This window comes from Eptesicus fuscus, chromosome 15, assembly GCF_027574615.1.
Source record: "Eptesicus fuscus isolate TK198812 chromosome 15, DD_ASM_mEF_20220401, whole genome shotgun sequence".
NCBI lineage: Eukaryota > Metazoa > Chordata > Mammalia > Chiroptera > Vespertilionidae > Eptesicus > Eptesicus fuscus.
The window spans coordinates 49,223,442-49,244,942 of NC_072487.1; the positions used below are offsets into that span (position 1 = coordinate 49,223,442).

Sequence of the window (21,501 nt, forward strand, 5' to 3'; positions counted from 1 at the left end):
GAGGCCCAAAGCAGCCAGCAAGAGGAAGTCTACCTCCCCAACCCGGAGAGAGTTAGGCAGCTAGAGCGTCAAGGAACTCTATCTAGTGTGATTCGAATCTATGCAGCTCAACTGCTTGTGCCCTGCATGCCAGGAGCTGACCAAGCTGATACTTTTATTCTCCACAGCTGCTGAGAGCAGGGTCAGGACTCAAGCAGCTGGTGGACAAGGTTGAATTCCCCTATGCCCAGGATTGGCTGACAAGGAAACCACAATGTCATCTGCTATTCTGTGTATATAATCTGCCCATGAAAAAGATGAGTGCTCGTGAACTCCTAAACATTACAAACATCAAAAATTATTTGGTATATCCACATTTCTTTCAGGTTAACTCAAGTCAGGAAGGAAATGTAATTGACTATGGTGGCTTCCAGACATCTGTCCACTCCAGCTCTGCTAATTTCTTGGCTCTAAACCCAGTCTTTATCCAAAAACTCTAGCTCAGCAGCTACCTTATGATTCTTTGACCTTTTATCCCTTGAAAAGTCTCTCATTATTCATGATCAGTCTTACCCCTTCTTCTAAAGTACTTTCTCTTTATAAAAAAAAAAAAAAATAGCCCCAGCCGGTTTGGCTCAGTGAATAGAGTGTCAGCCTGCGGACTAAAAAGTCCCAGGTTCAATTCCAGCCAAGGGCACATGCCCCGGTTGCAGGCATGATCCCACCCAATAGCGGATGTGCAGGAGGCAGCCAATCAATGATTCTCTCTCATCATTGATGTTTCTATCTCTCTCTATCCCTTCCTCTCTGAAATCAATAGAAATTAATTAATTAATTAATTAATTAAAAGGGGGGGGGCCTAAGCTAGATAGCATTTCATAAGACCTATCAAATTATAGGAATACTGTACTTTATTTAGCTTACATTAATATAAGTACCCACCAAATAATACCAAGATGGCACCTTTATTAGAGGGTTACTACTTCACAGACAAGGACTAGTAAAGGGTCTGTTTTTAAATTTAAAGAAATGTTTTAATTAAAAACTGACTAGCCAAATTAAAAAAGAATTTCTATAAATTACCCACTTACAATATAACATTGACTTCCTCATAAATCCAGTAATAATTCTTGTTAAACAACGTCTCTGTTTTCTCTCTGCTTCTATCAAATTCTGCTTACCTTCCTATGTATTATTCTCTAGTCTTGCTCCTCCAGAATTTGTACCCACCCACATATACAGTGGTACAACTATAGTCTGCTTTTGCTTTAACGCTCCATTTCTGAAAACTTCCAAGTTCCTCACAGGCTCTGGCAACAAGGAATTACAGGCATCCCTGGGAGATATTGGTTTTTGTTTGTTTGTTTGTTTTATTATTTTTTTTAATTTCTTTATTGATTAAGGTGTCACATATTTGTCCTCATCCCCCCATTCCCATCCCACACCCCTCCCCACGGATGCCCCAACCCCCTGTTGAACTTAACCATTGGTTAGGCTCATATGCATGCACACAAGTCCTTTGGTTGATCTCTCACCCCTCCCCCCACCCTCCCCTATCCTCCCTCTGAGGCCCGATAGTCCGATCGATGCCTCCTTGTTTCTGGTTCTGTTCTTGTTCATCAGTCTATGTTGTTCATCATTTCCCCTAGATGAGCGAGATCATGTGTCACTAGAGATATACTTATAAGAACTGAATGTGAGACGAGCAATAATAGTTATGCTGACAGGCAAATGAATCAGTCTGTAGTGAGTTTCTTTCTGGACCAACAGTTCTTTTGAGACCCAATTTCAATGTCCACCAGTTCCTTATGTGTACATGTCAGCACTGACCCCTCAGCTCTGGATGGTGGACAAATGGTGGTAACGGAGGTCCGACTCTCTCTGGTTTGGTCTCGGCCGGACCCAGCCTGGGAGATATTGTGGTTTCAGCTCCAGACTACCATAATAAAGTGAGTAGTCATCTTTTTCTTTTTCTAGTGGAGGGTTTTGCCTTCCATTTGTAAAAAACACAATACCTGTGAAGCTCAATAAAACAAGGTATGCCTGCACTGAATAATTATGCTATTATCTCCTGCCGTGTTCTGATCCTGTGGTGGCACAGTAGGCCCAAGGAACCAATAAAATAGTAAGAACAAGTTAGGAGAAGCCCAGAAAAACCACTACTTCCTGAAACACGAGAGTCTCAACCCTGGTTGTCAGCATATGCAATAGCTAATTGTACCATTCTATCCATGTCCAAATATGAAGTAACAATATCTCCAGAAACAAGAAAATCTCATCATAAGATAAAGACACTGGAATAGAGGATCACCATCCGTCACCATCCCTGGTTGCACAGTACATTCACTTGAGGAACTTCTGAAAAATGAAACCAGGTCCTATTAAAATCAGAATAGGACCCAGACACCGATAGTTTGTTTTGTTTTTTGTTAATCCTCACCAGAGGATATTTTTTCCATTGATTTTTCTAAAAAGAAAGTGAAAGTGAGGGGGAGAGACAGAGAGAAACACTGATGTGAGAGAGACACATTGGTTGGTTGCCTCCCACATAAGCCCCGACAAGGGGCTGGGGATCAAGCCAGCAAATGAGATACGTGCTCTTGACCAGGAACTGAACTAAGACCCTTCAGTCTGAGGGCCTACACTCTAACCACTGAGCAAAACTGGCCAGGGCACCACCAATAGTTTTTAAAAGTTCTCCAACCAGCCCTGGCCAATGTGGCTCAGTTGGTTGAGCATCATCCCATGAACCAAGAGGTCACTGATTCAAATCCTGGTCAGGGCACATGTGCCAGTTGCAGGCTGGATCCCCAGAGGGGGCATGCAGCAGGTAGTCAATCAATGTTTCTATCTCACTGATGTTTCTCTCTCTGTGTCATATCAATAAAAAAAACAAATAAAATAAAATAAAAAGTTCTCCAAGCAGTTCCTAAAAGTTAAACATAGAGTTACCATATAACCAAGCAATTTTACTCCTAGGTACATACCCAAGAGAAATAAAAACATGTTCACCCACAAAGGTGCAGATGAATGTTCATAGCAGCATTACTCATAATAGAAAAAACCACCCAAGCATCATAGTGGCTGCCAGGGGCTACTAGGAGGAGAGAATGGACAGTGATTGATAATGGGCATCGGTTGTTTTGTGTGCGCGTGCGTGTGCGCCTTTTTTTGAGGTGGGGAATATTCTAGCTAATGGACAACAGTGTGGTGATTGTAGGCGGGTGGGGGGAAGATGGAGGTGGAAGAGGGCACAGGGGATAAATGAAGATGGAAAAAGTAAAACAAAGAAAATATTCTAGAGATAGTGATGCTTGCACAACCTTTGAATATACTAAAACTCACTGAATACTTTTAAAGGATGAATTTTATGGTATACGAATTATATCTCAAATATTTTGAAACAGTCTTTATTTCTAATGTGCAGTTGGAATATCAAACCACTAAGTAGTTCTTAAAGTGTGGTGTCTTGACCAGTAAAAGCAGTATCATGAGAACTGGTCATAAATAAAAATTATCAAGATCACACCAGACTTACTGAATCAGAACTTCTGTTTAAACAATACGTGATTCACAATAAGGTTTGAAAATCACTGTCCTCAAAGAACCGTAGATGAAAATTTTGATCCTGTATAGTTCAAACGGAAAGATGGGAAAGTTGCAAAAAGCATTTCACCTTCATTATTTTACCCAGGTAATAGTCATTATACAAAATTCAAAAAAAAAAACCTGAGAAGTGAAAGAAAATAAAAACACTACCTATATAGTTTCACTGCCCCCGCCTCAAAAAAAAAAAAAACACTGCATCATGTGATCCACTGGAAATGGCTGTGCCATGCTTTATCACTGAACATTAAAATTTACAAATTCAGTGATAACCTTGCTTTTATGTAAAAGCAAGGTGGCATTATAACACCTCAATTATCAAGTTCAGCTCAGGAATCAAACATTATCTATAATACTAAAAGCATAATATTCTAATTAGACCAGACAGTCGGACAACCTTCCAGATGAAGCCAGGGGCTGTGAGAGTTGAGGCAGCCGCCTCGGCTGTGAGGGCCAAGCCTCTTGCACGAATTTCGTGCATCGGGCCTCTAGTGGGAATATAAAGAAAACTCTTTGAGGCCAACATGTTTTTTGTTTCAACCCTTATTAATATAAATGCTTTCTAAAATGCGATACATACTTCTCTTCTGTGGCAAATACAGTACAATAAAACTGATTTATCTTTTTCTGATTCTACATCAGTTATTGTAACCACTGGTGGATGTGGGAATTTAGTATGAATCATACTAATTCCAAGATGTACCTAGGAACTTGCATTCCTACATAAATTCATCACATCACTGTTTTCTTTCTTGTCCATGGTCTCTTTCTCAAAAGTGGCAGCATTTACGTATCTGCATGACTTCTGGGCAGCATAGTATGGCTGCTTTCCAAAACAAATTTCTGAACCCAAGGTCAATGCAGTCTTTCAAGTTCTTTACTTGTCATTTATTTTAAATATCATCTAAATTGTATTTAATCACTGTCATTTTTGTGGGAAGAGGGTTCCATCCCAAGCCTTACAGAGTAAGCCCTCAAACATTTTTTTATTTTCAGCAGGTGGCAGAATGATTTCTGATGTTAGCTTGAGTGATTGAAATAATCTTATCCAACCCGCAATCACCCACCAATATTAGCCTGCACTTTATCAGGCACCAAAAGAAAAAGCAAGGGAGAGAAATGAAAATAAAGAAGACTTTACACATATAATACCTTAATAAAAAAATTAAAAAAAATAAATAAATAAAGAAGACTTATGCCCTACCCAGTTTGGCTCACTGGATAGAGCATCAGCCTGTGGACTGAAGGGTCCCGGGTTTGATTCTGGTGAAGGGCATGCACCTCGATTGCAGGCTCCTCCCCAGCCTGGCCCTGGTTGGGGCATGTGCAGGAGGCAACCAATCGATGTGTTTCTCTCTCATCAATATTTTTGTCTTTCCCTTTCTCTTCCACTCTCTCTAAAAATCAATGGAAAAATAAAAAGACTTATTTCATGGATATTAACAAAAAGTGATAATAAATTGCCAACGAAATGTCCCCATCTCAAATTCCCCTATCCTATTCCTAAATCCTAGTTTAATGTGTCTCTTTCCCAACCATGTTCACTTACATTAGTCCCTCACCTACCCTCTTTTGAGGGAATCAAGTAAAGTCTGAGTCATCAGAACAGGATAAATTCAATGCGAACATTAGTCTTAGTCTGTGATAAAGACTGAGACATATTTTTATAAATTTTTGTCTTCCCACCCTCACTCCCATTCGCAACCCCCCTTTCCAGCTCTGCATCCATCAGAGCAAAATTAACTTCTCACTAGTTGCTCTGTCCCAAAGCCTTCATAGAAAAGGGGATAAAAGCAGGGAGAAGTCAACATTCTTCCTTTTGCTTCTTTACTCTTCCTAAGACCCAGTCAGAAAGGGGAAGGAAGGTGTCAAACTATAGGCAAATGCCTCACCATTCATAGGATCACAAGTTCAACAGGCCAAATCTTTCTTTTATTCAAGTCATATTGATCACAACCAGTCACAATCAGAGATTCTTGATACTAGGCCAAAAAACATTATCTAAATCATAATGTCAGTTTAACTCTTGCTTCTTTATTTTCAAGCACAGAAAAGCAATTAACAATAGTTAAAACAGGTAAAACCTCCAACCTCCAAGGTGTGAAAAAAACTTCAGAAAATATTTCTTATACACACCACTTAAAATGTTACCTACTTGGCGGTTAGAGCATCGTGGAGATAAGCCAAGGTTGCAGGTTCAATTCCTGGTCAGGGCACATACAAGAAGCAACCAATGAATACATAAATGAGTGTGTGTGGGGAGGTGGGGGGGGGGGGAGAGGAATCAATGTAAAGTTTAAGTCCTACCTTTTTAAAAAATACTATCACCCTGGCCGGTTTGACTCAGTGGATAAAACACTGGCCCACGGACTGAAGGGTGCTGGGTTAGATTCCAGTCAAGGGCACATACCTCAGTTGCAAGCTTGATCACCAGCCCTGGTCAGGAGGCAACCAAATCTATGTCTCTCTCTCTCTCTCTCTGTCTCTAACCCTCCCTTCTATTCTCTCCCTCTCTTAAAAAAGTCAATGGAAAAATATCCTCAGTGAGGATTAACAAAACCAAAAAAAATGCTACCTACTTCATCTCACATTAATTTGTTATCTTGGTTTTGGGGTAAATTGGTATCTCTGCTATCCACTGTAATATAGTAAATTGGATATTACTGCTAAAAAGTTATCAAATCCCAACTATTCTTTCATAACCAATAAAACTTTACAAGCCTTCAATTCTTGCTAAAGACAGATGACCTAAAATATTTCAGGTTATTTTCATTTTTCATATCTCTGCATGAACCATTTGCTTCTCAATTGTTACAATACACTAATATTTCACAACTGATTTATAAAGGCTCAGTGTATCTCTTATTAAGCTTTTCCAAGATAACTATATCATGTCTAGCAATTACTATAAATCAAAAACAGAAATGCTGATTTTTAAAAGTACTTCAGACCCATAGTTTTTCATTACAGTTCTTTAACTTTCCTTATGATTCCATGATATAAAATCTTAGTTTTTTTAAGCATATTTAATTCTAATGACATATTTATTACTATTTCACTCATGCCAAGAACAACTTTTTTAAAAACATAGTCATGTAATCCATTTAAACATTGACATACCTATCACTTATGGACCACGGTCAATTTTCATTCAAATACCAAATATAAAATTACTTAATAAGTAAATCTCCTACCACTATTAAGAAAATATCCCATACCCTTTTCCTTCCCACAAGTATGTGTATAGAAACCTGCTCAACTATTCTCTACATCCAAACTAATCTCAAAAACAAAGGCTTAAAACAATTACCTTCAAAGAACTCTTGGAAACTGCATGTAGATTGTATAAACAATGAACACTTAAATGGTATTTTTCAAAAAGAATACACTTATTGCCCAGCCAGCGTGGCTCAGTGGTTGAGCATCGACCTATGAACCAGGAAGTCATGGTTCCATGGTTTGGTTCCCGGTCAGGGCACATGCCCGGGTTGTGGGCTCAATCCCCAGTAGGGGGTGTGCAGGAGGCAGCCCATCAATGATCCTCTCTCATCACTGATGTTTCTCTCTCTCTCATTCTCCCTTCCTCTCTGAAATCAATAAAAATATATTTTAAAAGAAAGAAAACCAAGTTCAAGAATACACTTACTTCCTCCTCCATTTCCTCACTAAACATCCACTTAACTTTCAGTCTGGTTTCCATCACCCTATCACTCCAACAGTAGGAAAAAAATGCTATTTCTCCAAGTCACCACTGACCTCCTCCTAATTTGGGAGAATGGCAAATCTCCTACATCTGTCTTCTGTTCTCATTCTTTCATCTGTCTCTGGCATTCAACACACTTTCTTCACTTGGCTTTTCAGACACTACACCATCCTGGTTTTCTGGGCTCAAATCCTCAGCAGCAGCACATCCTTCTACTCCTGAAACATAAAATTGTTAACTTCTTTATCACGTTTCTCCCTTCCTACAGAAATGTTACTATTGGTATCATCCAACTTCAAAGGAAAAGCTAAAAACCTTGTCTTTCTCCAGAAACAGCCCACATCTGCCTACTAGATAGATACCTACACCTGTAATGAAATTCATCCAAAATAACCTCACTTGAAAACTTCCAAAATTTTCCAAGTGACGAATATATTCAAATGTTTCAGAACTCAAAACCTTTAAGCCATTCTTTTAATGTTACCATTTCTTTTTTTTATTTATTTTATTGACTTTAGAGAGGAAGGGAGAGGGAGAGAGAGATAAACATCAACGATGAGAGAGAATCATTGACTGGCTGCCTCCTGCATGCCCCCTACTGGGGGATCAAGCCCGAAACCCAGGCATGTGCCCTTGGCTGGAATCGAACCTGGGACCCTTCAGTCCGCAGGTCGACGCTCTATACATTGAGCCAAACCAGCTAGGGCTAATGTTACCATTTCTTAACACATACATTTGTCATAAAGGATTTAAGGCATTAGATCTGTCTTCCTTTACATTCTCTCTGCCATCAATTTAGTATAGGTATCTGAATTAAGGGTCATTGTACCAAAGCCACCACCTCCTCATCTTTTAGGAGTAAGTTTGGTAACCCTTGTCCAGTACTAGTTTTGATATGTGAATACGTCACATATATAACCCAGCAGTTATAAGGTATCTTTATTAACTACTGTATCAATAATTGCCTCCTCTGTGGTTCACTGAAACTTCATGCCCTTATTTACCTGTCTGAACTATGTAAATTGTGAAACTGATGCCAAAGTGGGACTGTTATTCTTCTAGAACAGTGGTTGGCAAACCGTGGCTTGCGGTCCACATGCGGCTCTTTGGCCCCTTGAGTGTGGCTCAGCGTTAGAACCACTTCTTCAAAATAGACTCACCCAGGCCAAAAACCGACTTCTGCGCATGGGCCAAGAAATTTCAATCGCACTGTATGTACGCACACACACGTGGTATTTTGTGGAAGAACCACACTCAAGGGGCCAAAGAGCCGCATGTAGCTCGCAAGCCGCAGTTTGCCGACCACTGTTCTAGAATACTGCTAAAATCCATCAACAAACCATAAATGCCTCGATAAAATACAGCTCTTTTTAAAATATATATATATTTTTTTAATTGATTTCAGAGAGGAAGGGAGAGGGAGGGAGAGAAACATCAATGATGAGAGAGAATCATTGATCGGCTGCCTCCTGCATGCCCCCTACTGGGGATTGAGCCTGCAACCTGGGCATGACCAGGAATCGAACCCGGAACTCTTCACTCCAAAAGCTGCCACTCTATCCACTGAGCCAAACCAGTTAACCCTTTGCACTCGCTTCTTTTTTCTCGATTCCTTTATTCTAATGCTAACCGTGTCAAGTCACACTCGACATCTGAGTGCAAAAGGTTAAGGCAAAATACAGCTATTTCTTTCTGATCCCTACACTTTGGTTCAATTTGGCCCTGCCTTACTCCTAAATTGCACCCGCTCTTTTGCCTCCACCTTCCACCAGCATGTTTTCTCAACAGCACACAGAACATACCCCCCATTACTCATTTTCTGTCCCTCAATGTAAAGAGCAATTACTTGATGTCCATAGTAACTGTGGCATTTAAGGGACACTTAACAATACACTAAATAGCGCTACTTAACAGCAGCTTGAGTTCTTATGTGTAACTTTGTAGCTTTCCATCTTGCTTCTCTATCGTCACTTCTTGGTGTTGTATGCCTGACCTCCTCATATGATGCACCTAAATTGGCAGAGGGCTTAGAGACCAACTCACCATACTGATTAGAACAGCTAAGAAAATCAGAATGAAAAACTAAAGGTAGGTTTGTTTTTTAACTGCAAAAATCAAGTTCAACCAAACCTCTGACTAAACCCCAATATATAAAATAGATAAAAGTGGCCTCAATTATAGAAATGGGCCTAGAGCAGCGTAGCACAGAAAGAAATTCAAGGGCCCCATCTGCATATCCACCCCACTTTCCCACCCAGTGCAAAATCCCAGCCTTATGTACCACAAATGTGGACACTGTTTGACTTATCAGCTAGCACTTGACTGTATTCCCAGATAGCAGTATTGCAGGTAGTTAAGGTATTGCGATTAAGAGCACAGGTTTGGAAATCACACAGACCTGAGTTCCCCAAGTTACTAGATTAGATAACCCTGATCAAGTACTTTACTCTTCCTCACGAGTGTGTGGAGCACTAAACAAGTGCTTAGCCAAGATCCCAATAGCTACCATAAATGGTAGGAACTATAAGATTAACATACTCTGACCACTTTTTTCTAATGCTGTTTATTATAAAATATTATCTATTCCAATCAATTTAAATAACTTTACTGAGATATAGTGAATACCATAAAGTTCACCATTTAAGTATACAGTTCAATGATTTTTAGCACTTACCAATTTGTACACCCACTGGCCAACTATCACTCCAATAAAACCTTTTGTAACACTCGTCGTTTCTTTGTCCCGCAGATGGCTAGACTATCAGAGCATATAAACTAGTTTATCGTGTGCTTGCTACATCCCATTACAGCTGGGATCTTTCGGTGAATGAGATAAGCATTACAATTACATAGCTCAAATTATCTCAAAAAAAAAAAAAATGCAAGCTCTTCTGTGATAATAAAATAGTAAATGGCCTATATTAACTAACAAGGCTGGTATGGCTCAGTGGTTGTATCCACCTATGGGCCGAGAGGTCTCAGTTCAGTTCCCCAAGGTTCTGAAAGGGTATAGGTTGAGCCATCCCGGGGAAGGGGGGGGAGGGGGGAGTTATCAGTGATTATCTTTCACCACTGATATTTCTATATTTCTCTCTCTCCCCCGCTTCCCTTCCTCTCTGAAATCAATAAAAATATTTTTTATTTAAAAATAAAAAGGTTTTTATTCCTTAACTACCATCTAGATTTTTTCTGAAAATACACGGGTATTTTTTCCCCCCGTCATTACCTCAGCATTTCAAATCACAAGGAATTTAAAAGGTAATAAAGAATCGCCTGCCCTAGCCTGTTTGGCTCACTGGATAGAGCATCGGCCTGTGGACTGAAGGTCCCAGGTTTGATTCCGGTCAAGGGCACATACCCGGGTTGGGGGCTAGATCCCCAGTGGGGAGTGTGCAGGAGGCAGCCAATCAATGATTCTCTTTCATCATGTTTCTATTTCTATCTCTCTCTCTCTCCCTCTCCCTCCCTCTCTGAAATCAATAAAGATATATATATATTTTTGAAATGCCCTAACCGGTTTGACTCAGTGGATAGAGCGTCGGCCTGCGGACTAAAGGGTCCCAGGTTCGATTCCGGTCAAGGGCATGTACCTTGGTTGCAGGCACATCCCCGGTGGGGGGGGGGGGGGGGGAGGTGCAGGAGGCAGCTGATTGATGTTTCTCTCATGGGTGTTTCTAACTCTCTATCCCTCTCCCTTCCTCTCTGTAAAAAAATCAACTAAATATATATATTTTTTTAAATTTAAAAAAAAAAAAAAAAAAGAATAGCCCTAGCTGGTTTGGCTCAGTGGATAGAGCGTCAGCCTTCAGACTGAAGGGTCCCAGGTTCAATTCCAGTCAAAGGCATATGCCCAGGTTGTGGGCTTGATCCCCGGTGGGGGCTTGCAGGAGGTGGCCGACCGATGATTCTCTCTCATCATTGATGTTTCTGTCTCTCTCTCCCTCTCCTTCTCTCAGAAATAAATAAAAATATCTTTAAAAAAATAAAAATGAAAGGTAATAAAGAAGCTGAATTTTCAAAAGGCCATCTGGTCTCCAGTAATTCAAAGAAGCATTTCACTAAGTAATCAATATTATACCAGGAAATTTCTAATAAAAATAAAATGAGATCTTGATTGGAGGAAAAGAATTGAGACATTCAATAAGTTACTATAGCCCTAGCCAATCTGGTTCAATAGATAGAGCATCAGCCCATGGACTGAAGGATCCCAGGTTCAATTCTGGTCAAGGGTGTGTGCCTTGGTTGAAGTTTGCAGGCTCTCACATTGATGTTTCTTTGTCTCTCCCCCTCTCTTCCACTCTGTCCAAAAATCAATGTAAAAAATATCCTCGCGCCGAAACCGGTTTGGCTCGGTGGATAGAGCGTCGGTCTGCGGACTGAAAGGTCCCAGGTTCGATTCCGGTCAAGGGCATGTACATTGGTTGCGGGCACATCCCCGGTAGGGGGTGTGCAGGAGGCAGCTGGTCGATGTTTCTAGCTCTCTATCCCTCTCCCTTCCTCTCTGTAAAAAATCAATAAAATATATTTAAAAAATATATATATATCCTCGCATGAGGATTAACAACAAAAACCCCAGCAAATTCAAAGTGTGTTATGTAATTTAAATCCTTACCCTCGGATATTTTATTCCATTGATTTTTCATTATTGATTACATTATTCATCTGTATTTGTAACATCTAACAGTTGCTAACAAGTTTCAACAATGAATCTTTGTTCAAGTGAACATCTGTACAGCACATATTAACAAAAAAGAAAAAACTATCACTCAGACCTAATCTGAATTAACCTACATTCTAAGCATTTTACAAAAATAAAATGCCATGAGAATATGCTAAAGTTTTTTTAAATATATTTTTATTGATTTCAGAGAGGAATGAAGAGGGAGAGACAGAAACATCAATGATGAGAGAGAATCATCAATCAGCCGCCTCTTGCAACCCCCCACCGGGGATTGAGCCCACAACCCGGGCATGCACCCTTGATCGGAATCGAACCTGGGACCCTTCAGTTAGTTCACAGGCTGATGCTCTATCCACTGAGCCAAACAGGCTAGGGCAACTATTTAAAGTTTTTATTAATGTAACAGCTTGGCCACATTCTCACACATCAAAAGGATCATTAATCAGTGTTTCAAAACTGATAAAAGGAGTGTGCACAGCAGTTAACTGGATACATAGAATATTTTTAGTCTTTCCAACAGCCCAAGAAAGTTACACTTATCCTAAAATAAATTACAATATACTCAACTAAGTAATAGCAGTAGTTATGTATTACTTATCAGATCGTCTAACTGGCAATTACATCTGAAAAAATAATTATTTAAGACATGGATTATCATTCAGTTCTGTACTTCAGTGACAATGCATAAATAGAGTGAATCAGAAACCCTGATTGGACAGGAAGGGAGACTAAAAAAGGACATTTTGTAAACAATTGGGAAAATCTGAATGTGAACTTATACCAAATGTAATTATAGGTATTATACATTATATATTATTAAATAATTATTCATTTTCCTAGGTGTGATAATGAGGTTATTTGTAAGAGAAGCTCTTTATTGTAAACAGATGCTTACTAAGGAAACATTTGGGCATAAATATGAAGATGTTTGCACTTTACTTTTCATTTACTTAGCCTTAAAAGATAACATGTGTAGGGAGCATTATCTCAATTCATTGAGGTTCTGCTTCCCGGCATATGTCGACAGTTTGGCTCAAATAAACTCACTAAAATTCTTAAAAAAAAAAAAAAAAAAAAAGATAACATGTGTAGTATAGAGAAAAGTCAATGTGTCAAAATGTTAAGTAAGTATACGTGTGTTCCCTATTATACTCTTTCAGCTTGTATAGATTTGAAAATCTTAAAAAGTTGGAGGAAACCAGCCCTGGCCAGTAGCTGAGTTGGTTAGAGCATCCTCCTGATATGCCAAAGTTGGGGTTTTGATCCCCAGCTAAAGCACATACAAGAAGCAACTAATGTATACATAAATATGTGGAACAACAAATCAATGTTTCTTTCTCTTTCTCTCTCTTTCCCTCTCCTCTCTAAAATCAAATATTTTTAAAAAGTTGGAGGAGCCGCCCTAACCGGTTTGGCTCAGTGGATAGAGCATCGGCCTGCAGACTGAAAGGTCCCAGGTTCGATTCCTGTCAAGGGCATGTACCTTGGTTGCGGGCACATCCCCAGTTGGACGTGTGCAAGAGGCAGCTGATCTACATTTCTCTCTCATCGATGTTTCTAACTCTCTATCCCTCTCCCTTCCTCTCTGTAAAAAAATCAGTAAAATACATTTAAAAAATAAATAAAAAGTTGGAGGAGCCCTAGCTGGTTTGACTCAGTGAATAGAACATCAGCCTGCAGATTGAAGGGTTCTGGGTTCCATTCTGGTCAAGGGCACATGCCCAGGTTGCAGGCTCAATCCCCAGTAGGGGGCATGTGGGAGGCAGCCGATCAATGATTCTCTTTCATCATTGATGTTTCTGTATCTCTCTCCCTCTCCCTTCCTCTCTGAAATCAATAAAAATATATTTTTTTTAAAAACCTGGAGGAGGAAACTAAACAGAAAGAAATCAAGACTGCAAAAAGGACAGAAAAACAATAAAGACCAGGAAAGCAGAAGACTATGATGGCAGAAATATATCTAAAATATCCATAATTATAATAAATGTGAATGGCAGAAATATATCTAAAATATCCATAATTATAATAAATGTGAATGATCTTCATGCTCCAATTAAAGGAGAAGCTGGCAGGTTGTATTAACAAAGCAAAATGCAGCTGTGTGGTATTCATAAAAGATGTATCTAAAACATCCCACTAGAATTGGCTAAAACTAAATATTAAAGCATTATCAAATGTTGGCAAGGATGTGGGACTCTTAACTATTCAGTCTTGAAAATTAAGTTCCAATGTCTAAGGTATCCATTATATGTATGAATTAAAACTTCTTCCCTAGACTTCTAGAATGATACCAGTTTATGTAACACCTTCAAGAGAACTAAGGGTCACTCAATATTCTGTGTTCTGATGAGAAGCCTAATTAAGAATGACTATACAACACTATGGAAAACAGTTTGGGATTACCTAGTAAAGTTACACATATTCCACACACAGCCCCAAATTTCCATTCCCAATTATATATATAATCCTGAGAAATCTGTTTTGGTGGGAGAGAGAGCGTGAAAATGTTCACAAGGAGACAACTATAATCTGTAATCACACACACACCTGGAAATGAGACAAACATCCATCCTATATAATAAAGATGTAATATGCATATACACCGTGAAGTTTAACAATCGGATCACGGATCAGCAGGAGGGTGGGGCAGTGAGCTACAAGCGGGCAGCAGAGAGCTACAGGAGGGGGGCAGGGCAGCAAGCTATGGGGGGGGGCAGGGGAGCTACAGGAGGGCGGGGCAGCAGACGGAGAGTCTCTGGAAGGTGGCAGCGAGCTACTGGCAAGCTACTGGCGCACGGATTCGTGCGCAGGGCTACTAGTGACAATATAATAGGATGTGGCATATCCTTACAATGAACTACTATACTACTTAAAGTGATTGCTAGCTGTAAGAATCAACTATGGATGAATCTAAAACATTTAAGAGTGAAATAATAAAAATAAAACATGTAAGCCCTAGCTGGTTTTGCTCAGTGGATAGAGCATCAGCCTGGGGACTGAAGGGTCACAGGTTCGATTCCGGCCAAGGGCACATGCCTCAGTTTCGGGCTTGATCCCCAGTAGGGGGCATGCAGGAGGCAGCCAATCAGTGATTCTCTCTCATCATTGATGTTTCTATCTCTCTCCCCTCTCCCTTCCTCTCTAAAATCAATAAAAATATATTTTTAAAAAAAAGAATGGACATTCTAAAAAAAATAAAAAATAAAACATGTAAGAGTGGAAGTATCAGAAGAATCATACAATTCCCTTTAGATCAAGATTGAAAATGGGCAATATACACTATATACGGTTTATGAACATATACATATATGAAATAAAAATAATTCTAAAAAATCATAAACCCAAAATGTAGAGTAATGGTTACCTCTGAAAAAGAGGGAAAGGAATGCCTTGGGAGACGGCATACATGGGGAGGGTAGGAGCTTTTAGGTAGCCATAATGTTTTCCTTCTAATGGTTGGTCATTTTATTCTTGTTTTTTGAAAAGTCTACATATGCTTTTATACCGCATATATCTTCTTCTCTGACTTTTTAAAAATTATATACTTTATGTAAAAAAAAAAAAAAGAGCAAGAATTTATACTAAAATGTTAAGCCAATAGTTATTTTTACTTTTTTTCCCCCTTAACTTTCTTAAATGTATTTTGTTAGGTAAAATAGTTTCAGTCAACGTGACCCAAAAACCTACTCTAGCCGTACAAGTGTGGCTCAGTAGTTGAGCTTCAACCTATGAACCAGGAGGTCACAGTTCAATTCTAGTCAGGCCCAGGTTTCGGGCTAGATCCCCAGGAGGGGGTGTGTAGGAGGCAGGAATCAATGATTCTCTCTCACCATTGATGTTTCTATTTCTCCCTTCTACTCTGAAATCAATGAAAATATTTTTTTAAATAAAATCTTAAAAACCTATTCTAAATTGGAAATTGGTAAATTAATTTGAGAAAAGGGGGGGGGGGGCTATTGGTTTGGTTTAAAAAAACAATTTAAACTTAAGTTTATCTATCAATCCTAAAGCCATTCTTTTTTTTTTTTTCTAAACCCTATTTCAGTTAAATTTGTATTTTTTTAAGCCCATTTCTCTCCTTTAATGATTTGCCAATGCCAAACACTGTTATCAAATGAAAAATCCCACCCTTCAAAGAACAGACATTCAAGTTGGGTAGACACACACACAACACAGACAGCACTATACACCTTGCCCCAAGCCCATGTGGTTGCAAAGTTTGTTTGTTTTTTCATCTGCTTGCTTGGGAAGCAGCATATTACGGTGGCAAGTAGAATAAAAACGCCTACAATCTCCTAGTTGAGACAGTGTTGAGAGTGTTTTTATATGGGATGAAGGGACAGAATAAGGCAAGAAAAGAGAATGGAGAGAAAAAGAGAAAGAAAAATAAAAGAGAAAGGAGGAAGGGATAGAATAAGAGAAAGGAGAGGAGAAAGGCATCATTAACAAGAAGCAAATCTGAGCTTCCAAAAGTCTTCATTGGCATAATATCTAGGAGTGATTTGATGAGAAAATTGAGATTACATGTAAAAAAACTTGAGTATCGCCCTGGCTGGGTAGCTCAGTTGGTTAGAGTGCCCTCCCGATGAGCCATGGTTGCGGTTTGATCCTCGGCCAGGGCACATACAAGAATCAACCACTGAATGCAAAATAAGTAGAACAAGTTGATGTTTCTCTCTCTCTAAAAATTAATAAGATGAAATAAAAAATGTAAATATCATACTAAGTATTACTGGATTATGTATGTACATGTAACTTTCAGTGAGAAATGAGAAAGTTCCTATGTGACATCTTACAGATTAATAGAAACACCATAATAGCAAGAAAAAAGTTACAGCAACAGGTGTAAAACCAAATGAAATGCTATCCTTTATCTTTGAAAATATTTTCATAACATAAATTTTTAAAGTTTTAGACCCAATCAAATATATGTTCTATTACCTTTAGGGTTCCAAATGAAGAAAACCAAGCAACAAATTCCCAACAACTTTTAAAAGTAGAGTGCAGCCGAAACCGGTTTGGCTCAGTGGATAGAGCGTCGGTCTGCGGACTGAAAGGTCCCAGGTTCGATTCCAGTCAAGGGCATGTACATTGGTTGCGGGCACGTCCCCAGTGGGGGATGTGCAGGAGGCAGCTGGTCGATGTTTCTCTCTCATCGATGTTTCTAACTCTCTATCCCTCTCCCTTTCTCTCTGTAAAAAATCAATAAAATATATTTAAAAAAAAAAAAAAAAAAAGAAACACCATAATAGCAAGAAAAAAGTTACAGCAACAGGTGTAAAACCAAATGAAATGCTATCCTTTATCTTTGAAAATATTTTCATAACATAAATTTTTAAAGTTTTAGACCCAATCAAATATATGTTCTATTACCTTTAGGGTTCCAAATGAAGAAAACCAAGCAACAAATTCCCAACAACTTTTAAAAGTAGAGTGCAGCCGAAACCGGTTTGGCTCAGTGGATAGAGCATCGGTCTGCGGACTGAAGGGTCCCAGGTTCGATTCCGGTCAAGGGCATGTACATTGGTTGCCGGCACATCCCCGGTGGGGGGTGTGCAGGAGGCAGCTGGTCGATGTTTCTCTCTCATCGATGTTTCTAGCTATCTATCCCTTCTCCCTTCCTCTCTGTTAAAAACCAATAAAATATATTTAAAAAAATAAAAATAAAAAAAAATAAAAGTAGAGTGCACTGCCTAGTCGTAAATAAAACACCCACTCCTTAATCCAAGCCGAATTTCATAAATTAATTCCACAGAGTTAACTGGGTTCCAATTCAATGTACTTCATAATACTAGTGTGAAAATGAGTTACCTGAAAATTGAAATTCACTCTACGTTAGGCAGAAATTCACAAACCTGGCCTGAAAATCCATGGGAAGAAATTTCAAAACTAAAATATACTTTCTTTAAAAAGTACAGGAATGCAGCATCTTTGAAATAAAAGTCAAGAAAACAACAACAAAAAAGTGGGAAATATCAGCATATGCAATTTGCATTATAATTGTCTAAACAAAACTGATTAATTTGGTTCTTGAACTTAAAAAGGGAAAAAAAAAGGATTCTATTCCTACATATTTGATAGTTGAGTCAAATTACTTCAAAACCTACCACAGGCTTACTTGGTGATATTTCCTAAAAATCTTCCCTCTTTCTGCCTCCAAGTTAAATCCCCACTCTCTTTTTCTGGGGGTGGGGGTGGGGTGAAAAGAAAAAAAAAACAGCTGCTTCTAAAATATATCATCGATTCACCACCTCATCAGTCAACACCACAGGTGCCATTACACTCAACTTTTAAAGGACACTCCATTTACTCAAATTAAGAACTGGTATTTGCTGACCTACAGGATACCTCACAAAGAAAAATAAGGTAGATGTTTAAGAGCAAAGGAACTTCAGTCTGTGAATTCACACAGACAGCTTCTTTTGAGCAGGTATTAATCCTTCACAATACACTTACACCAAAAAGGAAGTGTCTTATAACACACACAAAAATCTTAAAGTCATTTTTTTTTTTTTTTTAGAAAAAATATATTTTATTGATTTTTTTTACAGAGAGGAAGGGAGAGGGATAGAGAGTTAGAAACATCAATCAGCTGCTTCTTGCACACCCCCTACTTGGGATGTGCCCGCAACCAGGTACATGCCCTTGACAGGAATCGAACCTGGGACCCTTGAGTCCGCAGGCCGACGCTCTATCCACTGAGCCAAACCGGTTAAGGCTTAAAGTCATCATTTTTAAAAAGGTCTAGAAAATCAACACTTCAAGACAAACGCTTACAGCCCTAGCCGTTTTTGGCACAGTGGATAGAGCGTTGGCCTCGGACTGAAGGTTCCCGGGTTCGATTCAGGTTGGGGGAACATGCCCGAGTTGTGGGCTCGATCCCCAGTGGAGGGCATGCAGGAGGTAGCTGATCAATGATCCTCTCTCATTATTGATGTTTCTATCTCTCTCTCCCTCTTCCTTCCTCTCTAAAATCAATAAAAATATACTTAAAACAAAAAGACTAACCCTTACAAAAGTAAAGGCTTCACTTCAGACCAGTTCAAATCTTCAAGATTGCTTTATATTTTCTACATGTAGTTTATACTTAAGGCAATAGAGATATTAACTAGTTCCTATCAAGACACAGCGTGTACTGAAGTAAACCTATTCTTCTTCATGTTCTACTACTATTTCTTTCCAAACAATAAAAGTCACTCAGGCTAATAACCATGAGACACTCTGGTGAGCAGTGCACTGGCTGCACCAGTTACCAGGAAAGGGAAGCAGAGGTGTTATTGTTCCAGCCTTTTCCTAAAGGCAGCTCCAAGTGACTACTGCTGGTCCAGCCCACATTTAAAGACAGAGGCCAGAAGAAACCAGAGCGGCAGGAAACAGGCAGGAGAGGCAATTACCGCAAACCTTTCCCATGGCCTCATTCCCATGCCACCATTTCCAGCCACATTTCAATCTTAACACAAATCCCCCTTCTCGGAATTGTTTCTTAATTATTGAGGGTCAGAGGCAACAAGGAAGCAAAAAGAGGAAATCAGAGCTGTGGGAAACAAGCAGGATAGGGGGAGAAATCTCATTACACATGTGAACTAGCTGTAAGGGGGAGGGGAGATTAGGAGGAACTCACTAAGCTAGCAGTATGGGAAACTAATCATTTCTGCCTAATGATAGATAAGGGAAGCCTTCACAGTAATGAGAGGACAGCCCAAGCCAAGGGGTCCTTGCAGGAAAGTAAGAGATGTGGTGTACTGGAAGACCCTATCATCTAAAGACAGTGAAATTTATTCCCCTTCCTGAGACAGACAGGAACCAACCCAATCCAGGCACCTAATGCCTAGGACATAGGAGCTCTTAGGTATTATGTCCATTTTCCAACCACCTTTTATTAACAAACTGACACACAAAAAAGAATGTACATCTCATGGCAAAAAAGTGAGGAACACAATACTCACATACCTCTTGGTTTAAAAAGTACTATCATAATAGAAAATATAAAAGATCTGGTTTCACACAAAAAAACTTTAATTATATGCCCTTCAAATAAGATGATCTTTGGATACCTTATGTAGACCTTAAAAAGCTCTCAGTTGTTAGGACACACAGGTGCTGAAGAAGTCAGTAACCCTAAATACTGGCAGACAATATACGTTGGATATAAGTAGAAACACTATCCAACGGAGGTGGTAGTAAACTACAGTATTATGTCTAACAGGAAATAACAGGAATGATGATGGCATCAACTCAGGGAAAACAAGGACAAGAGGCCAGAGTGGTGGCACTTGAGATGCCTGGGCAATTAATTAGATTGAAAACCCACGGGGAAAGGTGGGGCAGCCAAGTGAGAAAGTGATTCAGAGGCAAAAAAGATGTAATGCACTCAGGCATTTTTGGTATTATAACAGAAAGCGCTTTAGTTTACAAAGCGCCCACAGGAACTGGGACTGAGAAAACTGAGTCCCAAGAGACTGTCACCAAAGCCTTCCAGAATAAAAAGGAGTAGAGTTGAACTATGCCTCCGAGTAAGCCGGGAAAGGCTCGAGAGCGCAGAAGTTGAGCTCTAAGAGGTCCAGTCCCAGGACTAGCGAGCGACAGTCGTGAAAACGGAAAGATGGTCAAGATGGGAAGCGTCAGCGTGGTGCGGGAGCTCCAGAGGACAGGAAGAGACTCAGGTAGGAGGAAAAAACCACACCCTCCAGGGCAGAAACCTTCAGGGGGGAGGGGAATGAGCCCCCTGAGGCTGGGTGGGGCCGGGCCGACCGGGACTCGGGTAGGCAGGAAGAAGCGCGGGGCAACAGGATGGGAAGAGGAAGGAGGACGCCCGGGCCTGGGCATACTGAGGACGCTTACAGCCGACGAAGGAAGCTCGGCCCGGTCCTCACGGGTGGGCACTGGGGCAGGATAAACGGGGCTAAAGAAAAGAAGACCTGAACTCAACGCTAAAAAGCGCAGTGAAGGGCCTGGAACTGGGAAGGAGAGAGAGAGAGAGGGTGCCAATTACCGCTGCTGTTCTCGCTGGACTCGGCACCCGCCGCCGCCGCCGCCGCCGCTCGTTACCTGCCAATGTGCCTCTTACAAAGCGGCGGCGGCAGCAGAGGCAGCGCGTCTCGTCACGTGACCTCTACGTCACGGGCGAAGGAGGAGTCACCACGCGCCGCTCACCAGCCCGCGGGTGGAGCGCATCGCTTATTCTGCGGCCCCCAACACCACCCGGGGAAGGTCCACAGCGCCGAGGCCAGGGGAGGCGCGGGGATGGAGCACATAGGGAGGTTTATCAGGAGCGAACTATGCACAGCACCCAGGATGCCCACAGCTGCAGCTCGTTGTCGCGCTGTGATGACTTCACAAGGCAAACCCCTCCCACGTCGCTCCCCTGCTCGAATCACGTGACGCGTTCCAACCACTCAGGGCAACAAACGTTGCGAGAGGGGACTACGACTCCCAGCTTGCTGCGCGGCATAGGCCCCCACCCGTGCAGCCTTTTCCCCGCAGGTTCATCGGCGATGCGACTAAGACTTAATACAGAGCGAAGGCCGAAAGG

The 21,501-nt window shown here is 40.4% G+C and overlaps 1 protein-coding gene across 5 annotated transcripts in view; it reads right to left on the reverse strand.

Moving 5' to 3' along the window:
• Positions 1-21,071, reverse strand: part of UBAP2 (ubiquitin associated protein 2) — a 105,482-nt gene extending 84,411 nt beyond the window's left edge. For all 5 annotated transcript variants that reach the window (XM_028146400.2, XM_028146405.2, XM_028146401.2 and 2 more), the window contains exon 1: positions 20,962-21,071. The gene's annotated coding sequence lies outside the window, so the exon portion shown is untranslated. The remainder of the gene's footprint in view (positions 1-20,961) is intronic.
• Between the last annotated feature and the right edge of the window lie 430 nt (positions 21,072-21,501).